This window comes from Oratosquilla oratoria, chromosome 12 (genome assembly GCF_046742065.1).
Source record: "Oratosquilla oratoria isolate Oo_2021 chromosome 12, ASM4674206v1, whole genome shotgun sequence".
Classification (NCBI taxonomy): domain Eukaryota; kingdom Metazoa; phylum Arthropoda; class Malacostraca; order Stomatopoda; family Squillidae; genus Oratosquilla; species Oratosquilla oratoria.
The window spans coordinates 61,392,809-61,398,808 of NC_134788.1; positions in this window are offsets into that span (position 1 = coordinate 61,392,809).

Below are 6,000 nucleotides of genomic sequence, written 5' to 3' on the forward strand. Positions count from 1 at the left end.
AATTAGGTATGGGCAAGAAAATTCGGCTGTATTTCTTCATGTCAAAAATAAGAATCATTCTTTCGACTGGGGTATGGCCAGATTAGTGTTCAAGTCCCACTGCGGTTTCAGGAGGAAAATAGTCGAATCAGCATTAATTGAGGAATGCCCTAATATTAATATTTCTAAAGGGCAGTGGACACCTGACATCATTTCACGCGCAACAGTTAACAAGCTGGTACGGACCTTACAACCCCCCCTCTCCTCACCCCCTCCCTCCTCCGCCACCCCAGTTTGCCCCGCGCCTGAGTGAGGTCATCTGTCCACATCTCTTCTTCTCTGTAGCTTATAAGTCCCCTCTGTACTCTGCTCTATGTATTTTCCTGAAGAGGGCTACAGTTGATAGCCGAAATATAGGATTCTTCTTTATTCGAAGTTTATTTTCTCCGACTGTGGGTTCCTGTGTGTCATTTACAAATGTGCTACTACATTTCTGTTTAGAAATATATATATATATATATATATATATATATATATATATATATATATATATACATATATATATATATGCATTTCTTATTAAATAACAGCAAACTGGGCGTTAGTTATCTTCATATTGAGACTTTCTACTCTTCTAATAACTTTTCTCTCTAAAGGAGGGAGGAGGTATACAATACTTCCAAACGAGTCCATGATTGGGTAGGAAAACCAACATTTTACGACGTTTCGTCCATGCATTAGGCATCTTCTGGTAATTTATTCAGAAATAAATACATACATATACATTATAAAGATAGGTACATTAGGAGAGATCTAGGACTGTGACAGTTCATCCTATCCAGCCCGCTACTCGTGACCCATACAACTCTAGGGCCCCGCACATATTTTGTTCACGAGTAGAGGGCTGGATAGGATGAACTGTCACAGTCCTAGATCTCTCCTAAAGTACCTATATTTGTAATATATATGTATGTATTTATTTCATGGACTCCTTTGGAAGTATTGTATACCTTCTCCCTCCTTTAGAGAGAAAAGTTATTAGAAGAGTAGAAAGTCTCAATAAGAAGATAACTAACGCCCAGTTTGCTGCGTTATTTAATAAGAAATGCATTGAAGAGAACCTGCTCCCTAAATTCACTAATATATATATGTATATATATATATATATATATATATATATATATATATATATATATATATATATATATATATATATATTTGTATATATGTATATATATATATATATATATATATATATATATATATATACTTATATTACTGTATTTTGGGAGCAGGTTCTCTTTTAAACATGTTTGGCTGAATACGACAGCATTCTGGAAGTTGTTAATTTTCTTTCTTGTGTTTTCTATTTTTCTAATTATATTTTTCCCTTGGATAGGGTGGGCATAAACCAATTCCTTATAATTCCCCATTTTATTACACGACGTTTCGTCTCTAAAAAGACATCTTCTGGTATTTCTGTTTTTAAAGATACAATAAATATTTATGATACTACAAGTTTGAATTACATTAATGGTTGGACATATACAAGATTATATTTAGAAATCAAACCTTAGAATTACAGTTAAGTTTAACTTATTAAAATTACATTTTAAATTTAACAAAAATAATAACTACTACATGCTTTATAGGTGAAATGTTTAAACGGCTAGTGGCTACATCTTGACCCTGGGTGACCTTCGCTTAGGAAGGTGTGAGGTGATTAGCAGATTACCCGTGGCCTCTGGCCTTTTAAATGGTCCCGCGACCTGATGAGGTGAGGGGCTGTGTGGAGGGGAGGAGGAGGTGGAGGAGGGAGAGGAGAAGGTGAAGGGGGGGGGAGTTGGGTTGTGCTGAGGGGTAAGGGGAGGAAGAGGCGAAGGAGTGCATCTTATGACTGTACAAAGGTATATTAGATGTTAGGTCGCATTGCAAATTGATGGAGGGGGTTTTATATCTAATGTACATGGCTTCTAGAAGTTGGAGCTTTCTGGAATTGTTATGGTGGCCTATGATTTTGGTATGTTTAGATATTAAATCCCTTGTGATTCCAATGTTGTGGTATTTCTTTAGATGTTCTTTTATTGCCCCTGTTTGCTGATGGTACATTAATCTTCTGCCTAACGTGCATTGTGTATGACCAATGTAACTAGCTGGAAGTGCAATGTCTTCCTCAGGACAAGTGAATTCATATATTACATTGGTCCTTTGTAATGCCTCCGGTGTGAACATGTTATTTTTCATAACTAGTGAAGATGTTTTGGGATTTTTATAGTATATGATGACCTTAATTTCTTCATCCTTTTTTACGGGGTGGCAATTTTTCTTTATTATGTCTTTAACTGCTTTCTCATCTTTTTTTTGTACGTCTCTGTATAAGTATTATGATAAAATATATCTATTTGGTGTTTTGCTTTGGGTTTACTCTGGGGGGTGTTCTGGGAATAAAATCTATGAAGCATTTCTTTTGTCATATTGTCAAAATCAGTATTAGAATAACCATTGTTTGTGAGCATTTGTCTTATGTGCTTAAGTTCAATGTGTAGAGCTTTCCATGATGAGCACACTAGCAAAGCTCTTTTTATGTAAGCTCTGATGACACCTTTTTTTTTTTGTATTTGTCTGTGCATTCCCCGTTTCCATTCATGCATTTGTTTAAGTTAGTAGGTTTTCGGTATACATTCAAGGTAAATCTATTGGGTATAGAGTCTACTAATATGTCTAGAAAGGGGAGAGTTCCATTGTTGTTCAATTCTTGGGCGTCTAAAGATGCTATGGAACCTTTGGTCTGGTTGGTATTTAAAAGGTCAATGAATTCCTCGGTTGATCGGAGTAGGTGGTGGGGATATAAGGGGAAATGATGTTATGGAGGATTTTAGCAACTTGGTAAGATGGAGTGGAAATTTGTGATGTAATAGGCCTAGACAGTGGACGCCACGTTACGTGGAGTAAGGCTTTCGTAGGTATGTAGTGGTGCTGACATAGGGGCCTTTCATCCCACTCACCATGATCTTGAACCTCTCGGCAGAGCTTTTCCCGCCGCGACCGTGACCTATATACAGTACAGAGCGAACATGGCATCACGCGACGCACCAGCCTACCCATGCAGGCCACACCCACCCAGCAAGGCAACATGGAGCAAAGGCGCGATTCACCTGCTTCACATTCTGCATATAATAGCGAGCCCTGTAAGAGGCCGGTAGAGGGAGACATTTAAGTAGATAGAGGTGTAAATGAAAATATATGCAAATTTAATCACTTGGATGTTTTGAAACAATGGCCGATAGGAAGTGCAGAGTTGCATATTCTCGTTTGCCGTCTTGCGTTTTGTAAACATAGGTTAGGATATCGAGAGAGTGCTGATGTGACGAAATGTATACATCAAGCCATGTTCCGCTTGCGACATAAGTGCTTACGTAAACAGTATTGCTTGAGACAGTATAACAGTCTTTCTGATTGGAGAAAAGGGTGGAGGAGGAGAGAAATTATTGATGCATGGAGGTAAAGTCACACCCATAAAAGGGCAGCACTTATTTGTGACGTTCAGAGTTATTGGATGAATTAAATTGTGACGTCGGAGCAGACTTGAATGGTGGGATGTACAAGGATCCCAAGAGTTCCTTGTTGTAGATTGAACCAAGTGTATTTACTAAGAAGAAAGAAGATAAGAGATAATGTCTCATATTAATTTACCCCATCAAGAAATTTTAATAACTCGTGACCGAAGCTTTGATAGAAACATACTTAAGAGAAGGAAGAGGCATGGGGCCTACAGATGAATAACACAAGTGACTAATTGTTAGTGGCTGGCGGTGGAGCTAACACAGACAAGCTCTCAGGTTGACCCGTCATCGCACCCTGCGACCAGGACATGACGTCTACCAGTCATCCGGAAATTCTGCTGCTACTTAAGGTAGGCGTCCCCCTCTCCCTTCTCACCGAAGGTGGCCTCCCTTTTACCAGCACTGAATTCGACCGTTTCACGGAACACTGGGGTGTCCACCATATGGTCACCTTACCGAAGTATCCCCAGTCCAATGGGCACACCGAAGCCGCAGTTAAGGCCGCTAAGCACCTCATCCTAAAGACAGCGCCCACCGGTAATATCGAGTGCGAGGAGTTCGACCAAGGCCTCCTATAATTACGCAACACCCCGTCTCCTACCGGCCGCTACCCCTCTCTGCACTTGCGTCCCGACCCACCCGGACTCCTTTTCGGAGGAGTCTGTTTGCCGCGCCGCCGCTCAAGCTGACCAGGTGCAACCCCGGTACAACGAGCACGCCCGGCCCCTCCTCCAATTGAGTGTTGGCCATCCCAACCAGATTCAGGACCGGTTGTCCCTCCGTTGGGACAAGATCGGGGTGCTTATGGGCCGCGATAGGTCCAAGGACAAGGAAATCCACCTCCCGAGCGGGAGACTCTGGTGGCGCAGCCTCCGCCCAGTGTCCCCTTGCACTCCCGACACCGTCGGCCCCGTCGCGTCCCATCCCTCGGTGGAGGACCCGCGGTCTTCGTGTGTAGATTCCCTATGATTCTCCGTCGGTCGTCTCGGCTCGCGAATAGATGTACCCCTCGCGATGGTTCTACGAGCGTGACCACAGTGCCACATAGACACGAATGACTACTTATATAGGTACCTAATAGGAGTAAGAAGGAACGTAGGCGTGTAGACATTCAGAAGCATGATGTCACATGCACGTAACCGAACATATCTAGATGGATTGTCGGCAGTCTTCGGCATGAGGTGGGACGCGCGCCTTCGGGGCCCAGCCCGACAGATACCCGTTTGTCTTCCTGCGTGCACCACGCACCCTCCTGTACACATAACCCAATGATTGATAAACGTGTAATTAGTCTTAGGTGCGTTTCACTCTCGCCCCTTTGCAACTACACTTGCAGCAGCAAGGTTCTGCCTCAGGAGTTACGAGAGAACAAGCACATGCAATAATACTACTAGACACCACGAACAAGCTCTTCTTGGCATAATTAATTATAAACCGTTCGGCAATTTCATTATTCGTCAACAATGAACAATTCATCATATGACATCGGATATTACTCTTGGAAAGACTTTATTGAAATACGAGAGTTGTCTCAAAGGATACAATAAACACTGCTAAATATATTACCGTAGATATATTTACAGTAACACAGATTTCAAGTAACAATGTCGTATACACCAAAGAACTTTACACAACACTAAGACAAACTGAACTTTATCCGTCATGACGTACATATATCTATATCCACCAGTTGCACCATTTCCTAATATTCTTGATTTTTCGTAATTACAAAACGATCCGTGCACTTCATGGAACACTTAGAGGTCACAATGCAAAACGGAAGACAATTTTCTAAAACTCCAAGGAGAGTAAATAAAGAAACATTGCCGACCATACCCACGATACAGTTTTGCCAATTAGAATTCAGGCACATGAACGCTATTTTTCAAGCCTAAATAAATCGTTAGCAATTCGGCTATTGTCAAGAATCTTCGGAGGAGTGACGTATGAGTAGCTAACCATCGCTATTCACACGTCATTGTTCAACATTGAATAATTGTGGGAAAATTGAATAAATTATGGTCTATTGTGTATCTGCCAATTGTAACAACGGGTAAAGTAGTGGTCGGAGCTTCTTTCAATTCCCCTGTGATGCAGATCGAAGGGCTATATGGATGCGGAAGGTGAGCATAACCGGGAAAAAGGGATCATTCTCAATTTTGCTTGAATCACTATGAGCCCGTCTTGTGAAGCATCTGGCTTATTCTATTGGATATTCGGGAGTTGTGTGGCCTCGTCTAAAGGCAGATGGGATCCCATCGACCTTCGCACTCAATCCAGCCCTTGGATCGACCCCTAGATTGACCAAAGGTCGAAGAAGTCAGGCCTTCAACAAACGCCGCAGGCTAGAGGCGAGGCATTGCTATTTGCAATGCAGCATTTGGTACGAAGCCAGCAACACAGGATAAGCCTAAGCTAAGGGCCTAGGTAGCATATGTAACGCACACTGTGAATCTGC